The sequence below is a fragment of the Zosterops lateralis genome (assembly GCF_965231275.1).
Source record: "Zosterops lateralis genome assembly, chromosome: 2".
In the NCBI taxonomy this organism is placed as follows: domain Eukaryota; kingdom Metazoa; phylum Chordata; class Aves; order Passeriformes; family Zosteropidae; genus Zosterops; species Zosterops lateralis.
The window spans coordinates 6505336-6521144 of NC_139763.1; the positions used below are offsets into that span (position 1 = coordinate 6505336).

The 15809-nt window shown below is 42.4% G+C and overlaps 1 protein-coding gene and 1 long non-coding RNA gene across 2 annotated transcripts in view; one reads left to right on the forward strand and one right to left on the reverse strand.

Moving 5' to 3' along the window:
• Positions 1-9003, reverse strand: part of LOC310923326 (programmed cell death 1 ligand 1-like) — a 33802-nt gene extending 24799 nt beyond the window's left edge. The window contains exons 1-3 of the mRNA XM_083884598.1: positions 8988-9003; positions 8320-8462; positions 5763-5882 (exon numbers count right to left, since the gene is read on the reverse strand). The gene's annotated coding sequence lies outside the window, so the exon portion shown is untranslated. The remainder of the gene's footprint in view (positions 1-5762; positions 5883-8319; positions 8463-8987) is intronic.
• Positions 1-15809, forward strand: part of LOC310923334 — a 183951-nt gene that overhangs the window by 22709 nt on the left and 145433 nt on the right. The window lies entirely within an intron of this gene.

Genomic DNA, 15809 nt, shown 5'->3' on the forward strand with positions numbered 1-15809 from the left:
GGAGTGTGTGAGTGGAAATCTCTAATATCACCTAAGAACTCTGAATCCTTGGGTATCTTCTCCTGGGCTATCAGAGACCCAGTGTCATTTATGAGGCCATCCATAACTGAGCAGATGGTTATGGCTATGAGGTGTGAGGTCCAGCCTTCTCAAACGTTTCTCTGTTCAGATTTCCTACAGTCATGACATAAATATTGAGCATCCAAGCTGTGGTAACTTTTAAACTGGATACTCTTAAGCTCCTCTGATAGTCTCAGCTTTAATGATCTCTTAAGGTACAAACAGGCCTAAATCAGAGACAGGATCTGAGCTTTCATATCATACACATTGAGAACTGTAAACACTAGTGAATAGCCCTGTTTTCTGTGAGAGCAAGACATGTAAACCATCAGCTGAAGGAACTGTGATTCTATATATGTGACAGATCATCACTTATCTCTGAGTTTTCTAGTTAAGAATGCCTGCTGCACTTTCCTTAGAAAAGACTACCTTCCTTTATTCTGTTCTTGCACAAAATATTTGAAATCCTAGGCCAAATACTTTATTATTTATCCATGTGCAGGTAAAGGCAGGACCATATCTGGCTGGGCACTTCTGGCATCTTGTAGTAGTATGCTGTGTGTTTGGGTGGAAGGGATGTCCTTATGTGTATGCCTCAAAGTACTTATCACTGTGCTTCCACTGCAGACAAACTCTCCTAAAAACACAATTTATTCAATGCACAGCTGTTGCTGCTAAAGTAAACAACTGATTTTTCTGCTATGCCATCAGATTCTGGGGAAGTAGACACTTCCAGGGAGATGTCTAACAAAGCTGTATCCCGGAGGATTTTTGTACATCCGATGTACTTTTATTCTAGACAGATGTAGCAACAGAGTGAGTCTTCCTATGTGCGGGAAGAGATGTTTTCCCTGAGCCAGCCCTGTTCCCACAGCTGGACTGTCTGAATTCACAGCCTCTCTTGCCACCAGCTCTTCATGAAAACCTATCTTTTCTATGTGCCTAAAGCTTGAGTTCTGAGTATTTGTGGTAAGAGATGGCCAGACTTGGGCCTTCAGAAATGACTAAACTTGGAGTGAAAACTGCACAGAAACTTTAATTTGGCAAGGCAGGTTTCCTTCTCCAAATAGTCTTTGCTTATTGGTAAAAAGAGCTGATACATTCAATGGGAACTTGAGTTGATTGATCCTTGATGGGAACGTGACAATCACCTACTTCTTACCCAAACTGCATCTGGTAACTTCATCTGGGGCAGTGGGGAGGAGTGTTGGATGGGACTTCTGTGCAACCTACTCCATCCCTAACTCTCACAGGAAAAGGGATGTGGTGTCCTCAGATGGGAAAGTACCAAGAGCTAATTGGTTAGGTATGGTGGTGTGCATATTGTACAGGTGGCTGCCAAACATCTTGAGGCCTCATTGTAATGCAGGCAAACAAAGTATTGTGTTTGGATCTTTAGAGCACTGTGGAATGGCATTAAACATTACAGCTGCCCCTTTCTACAGACACAAATGTCCATTTTTGAGACTATGTCATGGAACAAGTTTTCCTTTTTTCCCCCTCCCCTTTCTAACACATTTGTGGAAAGTTAACTAATAGTTATTTGGTGTGATTTGTCCTGTGCTTTAACTGACAGCTGTTAAACAAAGTAGTGGCTTCTGGGTTCAACCCAGGGGAGGAATTATTTGTAGGAAGCACTCAAGGTATATGAAGTTTACATGACCTAGTTTTAAAGCACTTCCTCAGAACACTCATGGAAATCTTCTCTAGATGTTAACATGCTGCTCTCATGTTCCAATATGTAGCAGTTCAAAGCTCTTACATTTCTGTCCTGATACCAAATGGGATTTGAAGAGCCTTGTTAAGTTTTTGTCTTTCAATGCCCCAGACTGTGAGGAACTCAAAGCTGACCTCGGTGCTTCTAAGGCTGTTTATTTAGAGGGCTGAACTAAGTGTGTTGCATGTTGGCTTTTTTATAATCACTCCAGTTGTAAACCATCATTGGAGAGATTGAATTGTCAGCTGAAGGACATTGAACACCCCAGAGCAGCTCTAAAACTGAACACATGTTTCAGAAATTGAAACAATCCTATTTCTACGCAGTTGTTCAGGGATGCCAAGATGTCTGGGCCTTTCAGCCCCCATTCTGGAGCCACCCAAGAGCAAGAAGTGGGGTGTCTCTGATCCACACCTTGCTGGTAGGAAGTCAGTGGTGTCTTTGCCATGATTTGTGTTACCTCCCTGAGCTCTGCTTCATCTCCAAATCCCTGCATTATGGTCTGCAAATGCAAGGAACATTGGAGCTGAAGTTTCCATTTACACCCCCTGGAGATAACCCTTGACATGAGGATTTCTAAGTGAGAACTTGTTCGTGCATCTCCCAACATGGAAGAATAAGAGAAAATAGGAACCAAGCTATATAAAAGTGGATTTCAACCAAGGATATCCTAAGTTAGATCCTTCTCTCCCTCCTGAGGTGTGGGGCACATCTGTAGCTGGGCTGAGCAGGGACATGCTGCCAACCACATCAAGCCAGTAAAGCTGCACTGACTCAGATCAGCTCCTGGAGGTCACTCTGCATCTGAATTGAGTGGTTCAGCCTCAGTGAAAGCACTATTTGGAAAACACCTGTAATAAAATGGCTTTGTTCCATGACCACCATGAAAATTGTAGCCACAGTGAGGTTCTCAAAAGGTCAAATTCAGTGTGTGGAGGGTAATCTTTGAGGACAGAAGTTTCCCATGAGGGAATTCAAAGATGCCCTAGACAGACCTACCACGGAGCCCTGCTGGCTCTGTTTTGCTTTTTGGTTTAAGGCTCGAAAGGTTTTGTCCAGGCACTTGTGCAGCTCTATCCTGGTGTCATAAAAAGAGTTTGTGCTCATCAATGCACTGCTGCTTTCCTTGGCATGAAGAGATCCCAAGTGTGGGCCCAAGCAATGTTTATGGAATTAAGCTTTCCCAGAGTACACTTTTTGGATGGGTAACAACACTCTACTATAAATCAACACACTCTTTTCTGCTTCATTCTTCTGTGGTGAGTGAAGAACTGGGGGAGGATGTAGTAAAATGTGTCACAGCACAGGGACTTACCATGAGTTTTATTTAGGGATGAAATGAAATAAAACTCTGACCTCTGACTCTCTAGCTTGACACAGCTGTCTTGTAGAGTCGACCTTTCCAGCTAAACCTTTTAGCCCTAAAGCTTTTAATATCATGCCCCTGCTCCCTTTCCCAGCAGAGGATTAAAAAAGTTCAAGTGATGCAACACAACATGGGGACCCCAGGGAGTCCCATCCTCACGTGTTGTTGCAGATTTTCTTGTCAAGAAAAAATTCTTCCTCATCTTAAACAAATCATTCTGTAAAAGAATATTGATTTTGTTATAGGAGACAGTAGAAGCTCTGATAGATTCTACTTTATAAATTCTATCACTGTGGGCCTTTAGATTCATACAGGATTGTGCTGCCATGGTTTAGTTGAGGTCTTAGGGCTGGGTTGGACTCAATGATCTTGAAAGTCTCTTCCAACCTAGTGATTCTGTGATTTTATACTTTGCTTTCAAAGATCTCTGAGAAGTGTAAGTACAGCGCTACCTCTAGTCCTGCCAGCTGCCAGGAGAACTCAGCTTTCAGCCTGAGTCTTCAGAAGCATTGCCATGGGTGGCTGAGTGAGGAGTGTCTGGGAGTGAATTAACCATGGCACAGCCCTTGCTGGATCTGTGGCAGAGCTGGAAAAGTGGTGACACTCCTGTCTCCATTTCTTCTCACCTTGTGGGTTTCTCAAACGCTTCTGGGCATCTCTGTTTTTCCCTTCATCATTGCTATTGCTCTTTAAAGATTTATTATCCTCTGGATAAAAAATTGCATTTGGGTAAGAAGAACAAGCAAGTTTAAGCTGGTCTACCTCAAGGAGGTAGCATATGGAGTTCTGTATCTGGAGCTCTTCCTTTTCCTGATGTCAGAGTAAATCAGTCCTCTTTGGATTTACAATGGGAAGGATCTGCTTGGCTCTAGATCTGATCGCTGTGGTGACAGCAATCATTGTCCTGGCAAGACTCTTGATAAAGGAGCTGAAACCAATTTGCTTTTACAAAAAACTTCTGGTTCAGAACTTAAGCACATGCCAATGTAGAACGTGGAGTTCTCAGATGTTGGAAGAGAAGCCAGAATTGGAGATTACACTTAAATGGAATTAGTTGGAGAAATGTGTTTGGACTGTGCAAGTAATTATATTCATAAACTGAATGAAGCAAAAAAATTCAAGCAAGCAGCAGTCTCCTTCATCTCATTTAGCCTGCTCTTTTCAGCAGCCTTGCAAGGAAATTGTAAGTGGAATAAAACAATATGGAAAATGGCATGGTAACATATGCACGAGGTGGTGTGAGAGGAAAATACATGCAAAACTAAGTTGTAGAAATAATTTTAAAAATTAGAACCCTATATATTATAAGTATATTATAGTTATCTAGATGAATAATTTGCCTGTTTTCTCCATCCTTCCCATTCTGTAATAAAGTTGCATTTTTCAACTACACCAAGCAAAAGCTGGGTTACACCACTCACCAGTGGTTTTTTTATAGAACAGAAGTGAGTTTGGAGTGAAACTTTGGGTATTGGAGTGGTGTAATTAATAGCTTGCCTTTCAGCACATGGAATTCATGCCCATGCAGTGCTACAGTAAGACAGTGACACTTCTCCAGCTCCTGTTAGCACAGGCACCTCTGCACCACACCTTGCTCTGGGGTTAGGATTTACCTCAAGGCATTGAGGTGCTGTTTTAAAAACATGTGAGCAGATGCCAACTGGAATCAATGAATGGAAGTCTCTGAGGCTCAGGCTGCTTTGAAAAACATGACTGCAGGTACATTCACAATGTCTACGCAACCCCAAATGCCCCTGAAAATTGTCAGTTTTCAAAGAGATACACTCAGTGAAGCATGTTCACATTCAGTGTGTGTGTGTATCTATTTAATGGACTGTAGCACTAAAATAGCTCATTGCTCAGAGGATGTTTGAGTCCAGGGCATCCCTCTGGGTGCCCTGGAAGGTCACAGAGCTCAGCAGAGAGTCCTGGGACCCAAGAAAGAGGGTCTGGGGTCTGTGCAGGGGGGTTTAAGACCCTGGCACAGAGCCCAGGAAGACATAGGCTTTGATTTCAGTCCATGGAAAAAATTTCCAACATAGAGAGGAATTACAAGTCACAGACAGTAGTGTAGTTTATGACCAGGTGGAAAGTTTTGTAGTTTTGGGTTTTTAGAATGCAGCTGACTGGAGGACAAGATGGAGGAATTAGGGTGGTGCCCTAAGTTCTTCTCCTTCTTCCTCATCCTCCATCTTCTGAGGTGGTGATGGCACAAGGTAGTTTGAGGGGATTGGGTCAAAGTAGAGATGACCCTTTTAGTATAGGTGTTGGGCATTGGTATGAAATGGTAAATAATAAGTACATAGTTATCTGAATAAAAGCAGAGTGACCTCTCATAATGGGGAGAGTCGCATCGTGTCCGAGCTGCTGTGAACATCTTGGCCAGACACACAAAGAATTTGTAAGAGAAGAATAAACAAACAATGCGTGAAACCAAGAAAAACAAGACCTTGAGACTCCTCTTCATTCCTGCACCAAGCACAGACTCAAAGCCTTCAGAGGGCAGAGAGGGGAAAAAGACCCCCTCAAACCACCAACCTGGAATCTTGGGTGAGAAACCTAAACCCGAGAAGAGGACAGTTTATATGCATTTTCCTCCCCTCCCCTTATTCCTCTCACCTGTTGAACCAAAGCTCAGTCATGGACATGTCCTGGCATCTTTGGTGGCTGTTCACCAATGCTCAGCTTCCATTGGAGGCAGTTGCTCTATAAGCTCCTTGTCCTGAGAGGGAGGGAAGGCTGGAACACAGTTCACAGAAGGAAAGTGAGAAGGGTATGAAAGACAAAAGACAAACCAGATAAACTCTTTCAAAGGATTCTAAAATACTCATCATAGAAGCATAGAATGAGTTAAATTTGATCCTGAAAGATCATCTTGTTCCAACCTCCCCCTGCCAGGGGCAAGGACTTCTTCTATTAGACCAGATTGCTCAGAGACACATCCAACCTGGCCTGGATGCTTCCAAGGATGGGACATCCACAACTTCTATGGGCAACCCATTTTGGTGCCCCACCACTTTCACAGAAAAGAAATTTTTCCTGATGTTCAACCTACATCTACTCTTTTTCAGTTAAAAATTACTGCCCTTTGTCCTGTCACTACAGGCCCTGGTAAAAAAGTCTCTTTCTTGCCACCCCTGAAATCCCCTCTGAGATCTCCATGGAGCCTTTTCCAGGCTGAACAACCTCCACCCTCTCAGCCTGTGTTCAGAGGAGAGGTGTTCCAGCACTGACCATTTTTGTGGACTTCGCCTGAATTTCCTTCAACAGGTCTCTGCTTTATGTTAGCAGAAAACTGTAGATGCCATTTACCATGAGAGGGTGGAAAAATCCAAGAAGTCCCTTATAGAATTGACTGTACCTGTAGGTGTGGTGGTGGTGTTAATTGGCTTTTTGTTTAATATATAATTTTTTCTTTTAATATATATATATTTATTTTGTAGAGTGAAATGTTCTTCTCCCACCAATCCCTCACACACCCCCAACCACTGAGTGGCTTCTCTGGAGACAAAAAGCACAGTGCTGGTGACTGTTCTACCAAAAGATCAGTCTCCTGAGTGTAGTATACACCTATGCAATCTTTTTTTAGGACTTTCCCAACTGGAGAAAGTGTATCAAAGACTTTTTTGTAATGCTTAACTTGGTAAATATTCCAATAACCTGATCTGTATTACAAGAAGAGCCCTCGGAGCTGAAAATTTCTTATCACCTCTTCTCCCTTTCCAGAAAGAGATAAATAGTTTCTCTAGAATGAAAAATCTGTGCTGATCTCCACCTTTGCACTACTCACACTTGTGTTAGCAAGATTAAACTCCAAGTAATGGCAAGCTTTTTGATTTAATGAGAACTGAAATCTATAGCTGTGTCATTTCACTTCTTTCTCAGGATTCACTTTTAGTCAAATGAGTGAAACACTTCTATTTAGCTTTTAAAAAAGCAAAATTATTTGGCTTGAGCAGGCTTTTGAGGGGTCTGAGCCAGGTTCACAGGGAGGGGGTGTGAGAAATTGGACTTTGTGGTTTCTATTACTCTGTACTTTCCCCAGGTGTTTCTCTCCTACCTTCCTTTGTCCCTCCCTGCATTAATTTGGTGGGTACAGTCCCTTCTCAAGGAGGAGACAAACAATCAAGAAGAAAATTAGATTTTAAGATAAGAAAGTTGTTTTAAATGCCCTGTTATAGGGACTGGCATGTACATCTATTGCTGTGTAGTTTTTGTGGTTTGTTTTCTAATTAATCTAATATAAATCTGTCAAAACCAAGGCACCAAGTTTGCCTGAAGCCTACACTTGTGCAACAGAAGTTGGTTCTTTTTTTTTAATTTTATTTTTTGTTCCAGAGTCCACCACCACTTGTAAAAGAAACCGCAGTGACTCAGATTGGGAAAACCCTCCTGTGCAGTTGTTCGCCCTCTTTCTTGTCTTGTCAGTCTTACACTTGACTTCTTCACTACATCCAGCCTGGATCTCGGGTTCTGTGGCTGTGTGTGCTGCTCCCTACCCTGGGACCTCTTGCCTCCCTTTCCAGCTGCAGTTACTCTCTGCCAGTTTGTGAACAGAGACCATTCAGAGCCTCAGAAGTCACCTCGAGCTCCCTTTCTGGTATGGCTGGGATGCTGAATATCCTGAGCTCTTGCTCTTGCTCTGGTGACATTTTGAGGCAGCAAGTGTGATTTGAATGTTTTCAGTCTAGTGTTTGTTCTCTGAATTTCACTAAACTGAGGCTCCCTGTTCAGTCCCTTCTGTGAATGTGTCACTCTAATGACTGAGCAAAAGAAAAAATATAAAAAGCAGAAACAAAGGCACAGCGGTAGGTACTCAGTGAGGGAATTAGTAGGAAATGCCTTTTGTTTTAGTGGTGCCACTTTCCATTTTGCAGTCCAAGCACCCCCCAGCTGGGAGCCAGCACAGGGGAGGGCAGTTACACAGCTGGGAACCCCCTCAATCTGCAGGTTTTCCTCTCAAACTGTCACCTCTTCCTGACAAAACTGTCGCTTATAACAAAGGAAAAAAAAACCAACCAAGCCCTAAGGCAAATTCACATTGTTTCTTTTTCAATTTTTCCCGTGGCTACCTGATCTGAAGCAAGTGTAAAAGACCTCAGCCAAACCCCACAGCCCAAATACTGAGATTTTAGCATTTTCCCGTTCAAGACAGAAAACTGGAGCTCTCACTTACCTCTCTGGAATGTCCCTGTGTTCCCTCTGCACGTGCAGAAATCCAAATGTGCTGCTGCAAGGAGCTTCTCCTGTGAATGAGGAAGTGCTGGAGCGGGGCAGGATGTGAGCAGTGACTCAATCAGGGCCGTTTCTGCAGCTAAGCTGAGGAATAAATGGAAATGTTGGCTCTCACTGCAGCTGACTGACGTAAGGGCTTGCAAGCTACCACTTTACCAATGGAAAAAGCTCAATATCCACCTTTGATCTCTTCCCAGAATTTAGGTATTTATGAGAATCCAGCCTTCAGGCATTGCAGTTCTTTCCTAGGAGGGCTGCCTACCTTTGGTCCTATAGTTAAACATATCTTAGCATGAATGTGCTGTTTGGAAATGTTCAGGACAAGGGTTTTGCCAGTGTTTCTGGGACAACCCTTGTCTCAGCTTAAGACTTTGCTTAGTTCTTTCTATTGAGAAAAGAAAATAATTAAAAAACTCTTCTCTTACAACTAGTTTTGACTGATGTTCATGTATTTGGTTTCCTGCACAGCTCAGCACAGAGGCTACCCCTTGCATGCTTTTCCAAACTCTACAGTGCCAAAAAAAGCTGTTTCTTTTATTTGTTCTGCAATGAAGCATTGCTTTTCCCTGTCTCTCTCCTTTTGATGTGCAGGTACTGAGCAATCTTTACCTCTTATTTTTTCAACCAGCCATGGCAGAAGCCTTTCTTTTTCTCCTTGAGAGCTCTTGTATCTCACTGAGCTGTGGGGCTCAGCTGTGGTCTGGCATAGTCTGCCTGTTGCATTTCATAAGGTAATTTATGTTTTTCTTTCAATGGGCATTTGCTGCCAAGGGAATTTCTTCACTAGGGTGAGTTTTTTTTATAGTTCCATAATTGCACAATTCAGCAGTTGTGGAAAAATGTATTTGGTGGATTCATATTTAAACTGCCAGTTTCTGGGAAATCTCTCTTGCATTGAACTGAATCCTTCTGACACCTTCCTTTGTTTACTTTACAGATGTACACACACACTTCTGAGTGCACTGTTAGTGTTGAACTTTGTATTAAATAAACATGTCACAAAAGACATACACGTTGATTTGAATTATTAAAAAGTATTAAATAATAACTACTCTTAAAAATAAATAACAGTAATATAACAATTGTTCTCATTCATCTCAACTCCTCCTCTGCTTGGATTAAGTAGAGAGCTTGCTATTTAATAACACTGGATAAATTTAAATATTAATATGTAACTCACATACAAAAAAAATATTACTTAAACCTAACAATAAGCCTGTTTGTTTGCTTTTGTTGGTGGTGGGTTGTTTTGGGGGTTTTTGTTGTTTTGTTCTTTTTTTTATATTAAGCTAGAAGTTAAATAATTGAAAAAAGTCTAGAAAATAGTCTTTCACTGTTCTAGAAAACAAACAGAGCCACCCACACTCTAATTGATTGTTTTAAAAGTAAGACTTGATGAATCAGTCAGCTTCATGGTAGTACTTCAGCAATAGGTAATTTCTCACTCAAATAGGGCTGTGATGGAGTTGCTCATTCTCTCCTGTGGCAGTGACAATCCAGAGTATTTCCTGAGGCACTTCAGTTTTGGAAAGCTTTATGCAACTCATATTTTGATGGGTGGAACACAGAGCAGAGGAAAAAACTTCTGAGTTTGCAGAAGTTATTTATTCTCTAGCACTGAAACAAAAAAGTGGAAGGCTGCCAAGGCTAAAATTCCTGAAGTACCAAAATCATATATGGCTGCACTAATGTCCAGAGAAAGTCATATTGGGGGTTTATTTTTCCCCTCATGCTCTTCTGAGAGCTGCTCTTCTGGAAGATCCTAATCCTGCTCTGAGAGCTCCTCTTACAACAACAGAAGTATTGTCCAAGTTAATTCAGTTGCTGGAATCTGACTTAGAGGCGCCATGTCCTGCTCCAGATAAAAGAAAATCACTCTATAACAAAGTCTGAGGATGTGACAGTGTTTCCTTAATGCTTCATAGGCTAATTCCTTCTTTATGTGCATTGAAGAAGCTGAAATTGAAACCATCAGCTGAAGACATTCCCCTGTGCGTCCAGTGATTTCAACAGCCTTTTCCACTACATCCCTTTAAAGTCCTATATCTTTAAATACAAGTTTTTCTTGTGCTTTGTCTTCCAAGTGCCCTGGCTTAGTGATTAAGTACCACCTAGCAAAAAAAAAAAAAAAAAAAAAAAAAAAAAAAAAAAAAAAAAAAATCTCAAGTATGGAAAGGCTACTGTGTTCCGTCTCTGTGCTTTCCACTCTTTTTTCACGTTATTACTGTCCTCCCATCTTGCAGGAGGAGGTAACAGATAAGGATCACTGATGCATTCTTTCAAAACCTCTCAGCATACAAAAATACAGGAGCCACACACACCTGTGGTTGTTTAATAGCTTTGGGTCTGGCAGGCGTGGCTGTACATTTTTTACTCCATTTGATTTTGAGTGATAAATACAAAGGACTCATACTGATCCGTGGTGACTACTCACCAGGAAAAACCTTTCCAGTGTGTGGCTGAGCTTTGCTTTGGAGTTGTTTTTTGTTTGAGGTGATTTTTTTTCCGGGCTCATCAATGGCTCCTGTGACAGAAGTGAGGTGCTGTGGTTGCTCAGTGCTCCACTGTGCTACACTGAGTGTAGTCAAACTTGAAAGAAAATTAAGACCTGGCAGCAGTGCAATACTATCTTATAATTGTTTATCTTAACAGAAAGAAAAGACTGAAAGAAATATTTATTTTCTTCCTACCCTTCCTGTTCTTTCAACATCGTCCTGTTAAACTTCGCATGGGTTGAGTGACCTGAAAGAGAATGCTCTTATGGCTATACACTTTCAAAATCCAGTCATTACTTTTCCACAGTCCCAGAGTAGTTGAGCTTGGAAGAGACCTCTGGAAGTGATCTGGCTCTGCTCCCCTGCTCAAGCCAGGCCACCTGCTTGATCTTCAGACAGAGCCTCCTGTGTGTGCCCTTTTCCTCTGATCCTGCCACTGGGCACTGCTGAAGAGAGCCTGGCTCTGTGCTCTTTGCACCCTCCCTGGAGACATTTCCATACACTGGTGAAATCCCACTGAGCCTTCTCTGTCCCAGGCAGAACAGCCCCAGCTCTCTCAGCCTTTTCTCATACTCCAGCCTCTTCATCATCCTTGTGGCCCTTCACTCTCTCTCCTTTAGATTAATCTATATATTGTATGGGGGAGCCCAGAACTCCAGAAGTGGCCTCGTTAGTGCTGAGGAGAGGGAAGGGATCACCTCCCTCAACCTGCAGGGAATATTTTGCCTAGTGCAGCTCAGGACACCTTTAACCTTCTTTTCCACAAGGATGCAATGATGACTTGTGTTCAGCATGGATCCTTTTTCTTTCTCTTCTTGAAGACAGGGGTGATGTTTCCTCTCTGCTTCTCTGGCACTGCTCACAATTGCCACCACCCATCAGGGATTACCAAAGAGTGGCCTTGCAAAGATATCTGCCAGGTCCCTCAGCACTCACTAGTGCATCCCATCAAAACCTTGAATGGATCAAATTCTTGTGGATTTTGTGGTGGATTTTGGCTTTCTTAACTCTGTTTCTGCATGCTCAGACAGTGTCTTTATTCCTTCCATGTCACCCACCCCTGCCCCACCCTCTGCATGCATTCTTTTCTGCACCAGTTTTGCCAGTATCTCCTTGTTCATCCGTCCAGTTGTCTTGGTATGTTTTGATCTTTTTTTTTTTTTTTTTTTTTTTTTTTTTTGCTTCCTACACATCGCAATGAAGCAAGCACAGAACAAAACTTTGTTGAGACAAGCTACCAAGCCGACACAAATCCTTAAGCTGACTCATGTACTACAGGCACTGCCTAATGTCTTGTTGGTTTTCAGTCCCTGGGGCTCCTCACTTCGGTGTTTGGAGATGTTCACATGAGCAGTACTTTTGTCACACTGCTTTTAGGATGAAAAAATGTGCTGTATCCTTCATATTTGCCAAAAGGTTTCCAACTGAAGCAAAAAATACAGCCTGCTTTTCCACAGAACTCGACTCCCTTGCTTTATTATCAAACACAGTTGCCCACACATCTGCTAATTCAAACACTGTGAATCAGATGCCTTCCAAAGTCAGAGCCAGACTGTTTTCATCACCTATAAGTGAACTGGTGGAAGGATGAACGGTTTATATATTTTAATTTAATGTATCTGGAACATAAACTTGTATTCAGATAAGTACTGGTGCAGATTGGTGAAGGGACCAGTATTTTCATTTGGTGAAAACATTTGCACTATGATAAAGCGATAAAAACTTTGATAGCATGTTGTAACCTTGCAATATTCCTTTTTCTAGTTGCATATTTCTCCTCTGCTTGTGTTTGTTATCCAACTGGCTTTTCAGCCTGCCGGCAGAGTACTCCAAAAAAATGAGTCTTTTTTTGGCTGTTATTCATCACATATTGGTGATCATATTTGGTATAACTAATAAATATGAGTTTTTCTCTTTGCCCTGCCCCAAATCTGTGATCAGATGAAACAAATCATACAGACAATCTAAACCAAGCTCTCCTCAGAAGGAAAATGCAAACTCCATTTAAAATTCTGAGCAGAAGACAGCAAGGTTTTTGGGTGAGGCAGTGCAGACCAGCAGTAGCTATATCTTGTCATTCTCATCTTCTCTACTTCCTGTTGCTAAACCTTAATCCTTCTCCAGTTCAGGTAGAAACAAAAAGACTGTTTATATGAGGCTGGTGAGCACCTGAAGCTGTGTATTTATTTGTCATTTTGGATTTGGCTGCAGAGTGAGGCTTTCCAGCCTATGGGAAGCTATCCTGGTTGTAACTGATTTCCCTTATTTCCGCGTATTTAGCTAATACCTTATGTGGTTAGGACTCTTATCCCAGGATGCAGAGGCAGAGATATGAAGAAATAAAGGGTTTTCATGCTGGCTTTTGAACCACTTGAGCAACAGTGGAAGACCTTTCATGGTGCAGCCATAGTAGCAAAAATTGAAGCAGTATGTTCAACAGCAAAGGAGGAGGTCACAGCCAGCAGCATTGGTGTCCGAGAGATGTCCTAAGCCCTGGCAATAGGGGATGCTTGGCAAGAAGTATGCATTTATTCCTGAGGCCTAATGACCTGAACCTGCCAGTAGGAATGGGAACAAAAATTCAGCTTGACTGTGAGAAAGAGTGTGAAGCTGATTTTTGCTGCTACTTTTGTCAGTCTGATCCCTTTAATGATAAAGCTTTTGGGCCAATCAATTAGCTGTTTGTTTCTCTCTGAAGTCAATTTTCCCCTTTTCTCAGAGTACCCTGCAGTGGGTGGCTGCTTGAGGGCTCAGGATCTCAGACACTCAAGAGTGAGGAGTTGTCCTTTTTCTGTAAAGGTGTTGATGGTTCTATTTGCCACAAGGCTTCTGGATTTTCCTGAGGAATCACAGCAAGTTCTGGGAGGAGTTGGAAGTGTAATTTGCTCCATGTATGGTTGTTTTCCTCCTAGCATAAGCAAGACATTAAATAGACTCTTTCAGTTTGGAGGGACCTGCTTTGCCTAGAAATGTGTGGGGATCACACCCACCTTTCGAAAAATATTCAGCATTCCAACCAGCTTATTTGCAATTATAATAGTATGTGGGGGTGTAACTGGGTTCCTCTCTGGGCCTGTGAATTGTGTAAACCAGGCACTGAGCAGAGGTACCTGGGGGAGGTTCAGCACAGTCCCAGCAAAGCCATCTGCAGTCCTTGAGTGATGCAACTGCTCAGGCTAAGGCTTAATGAGAGGTTCTTCCATTTAGATATGGCAGGGATATCGTAAGATCCAAGAGCAAAAACATCCTACAACTTGGTTTAAGCATCACCAAGTGTGCCCTGTGCTATCCTATGTGAGTTTTGTCCAACCTGATGCATTAATTTCTGAACATGAACATTTTCTGAACATTTCTGAGCATGACTGCAGATCCAGCCACTCTTGCTATTTTTTGTAGAGGGTTCTTTGTCTCTGAAGGGTTATGTGTTAATGTAAATGTCATCAGCAATTAAACTGCTCATTCTGCAGTTGTTATCTGAAGTCCTTTACCCCTGGCCTATCAGAATTTGGTCTAATAGTGGGGGAATTGTTTAGATCAGCAACACCTGCTGTGCTGTGAGTGTCCAAAGGCCCTTAAGGCAACACTTTCCCTGTGGCTGTGACCCACAGGGACAGCAGGGTGAGCAGGGACTTTGTGACAGGCGAATATGTAGCAGCAACTCTTCAGATCTTGGACCTCATCTTAGCTAAAAATCAATATTTATTTCTAAATTTTGTGAGAGAAAGCGCATTTTTTTCCTAGTGTGAAAGTTCAGGCAGGCTCTAATAACTGTCTGTGTCATTAAGTTACTGGTATTCTGCCAACCTGGCTGGCACCTCAAGAGGGCAAAAAATAATCTCAGCTGTTTTGGCAGTTAGCAGAGACACGAGCTTTGACATGTTGGGGTGTGGGGGAGATAGGAATATCAATCTTCCCTCCCCGTAAAATAAACAGTCTGAATGAAAGCAGTGACATCCCAATTGTATTTGCATCAGTCTGTGACAGTCCTGCCACTCAGACAAGGATGTTGTGGGAGCCATGTGCTTTCTTGCATACCCCTTGCAAAATTAGACCAGCATTTGGCACGATGATGAATTGCACTTTATCTCTTTTCAAACACACTTCTGCTTGCAGCTGCTTTGTGCTCACCTCTGCAACTGGGCTGATGGTTTTCCATGGAGCTTCCAGCTGAGATAGGATATATCAGAGATGTGTTATACAAATACTTATTGCCAGGCTGAGTGCTCTATCCCATCACTGGGAGTGCAGAGATTAAGATTATAGCTTGCTTTGTAAAACGTGTAGTGAGAGATCAGTAAAATTGCTGGGCTGTAGAGCCAGGCATGTGTAGGAGTGGTTTAGGATCCATTGGCAGCTTCACAGACAGTTTCTTACCTGGCTTCTGCCTTGGGGCAAAAGGTCAGCGGCTCCCTCCTTGCTGTTTGCAGCTGCATTACCTGGAGACTAAACCAAACAATTACTTTCCTTCCCTGCTCTTCAACCGCACCCCAAAAGTTCTGAAAAATATGCAGGCAGGGACACACCTCTTGTGCCTGGGATCCCTCATGGCTGTGGGGTGCTCAAGCCTGAGCACCTTTGACCTGGGAACACTAAAACCAGTTTTAATGGAAAATATGTTGTAGTATAAAATACCAGTGGAAGTATTTGACACACGAGTTACCTCCTACTCTTTCCCAAGACTCAAAGGTCTATTGATGCAATAAATGCAGCCACAGAATCTGGTGGTTTCCTTTGGCCAAGTATTCTGGTTTTGAGCAACCATTGCTTGACTTTGTTTAGAAATAATTTACAACCCAGATTATGTTGTGGTGCAGTAGGAATTGCTCAAAAGTGAAGCTAAGACACATTATATGAAGCTGGTCAGCAGTTGCCACATTGCCAAAAAATGCTGATGAAAGGCACTGGCTCACTTTGTGTATGCCTGATGGTTTTATGG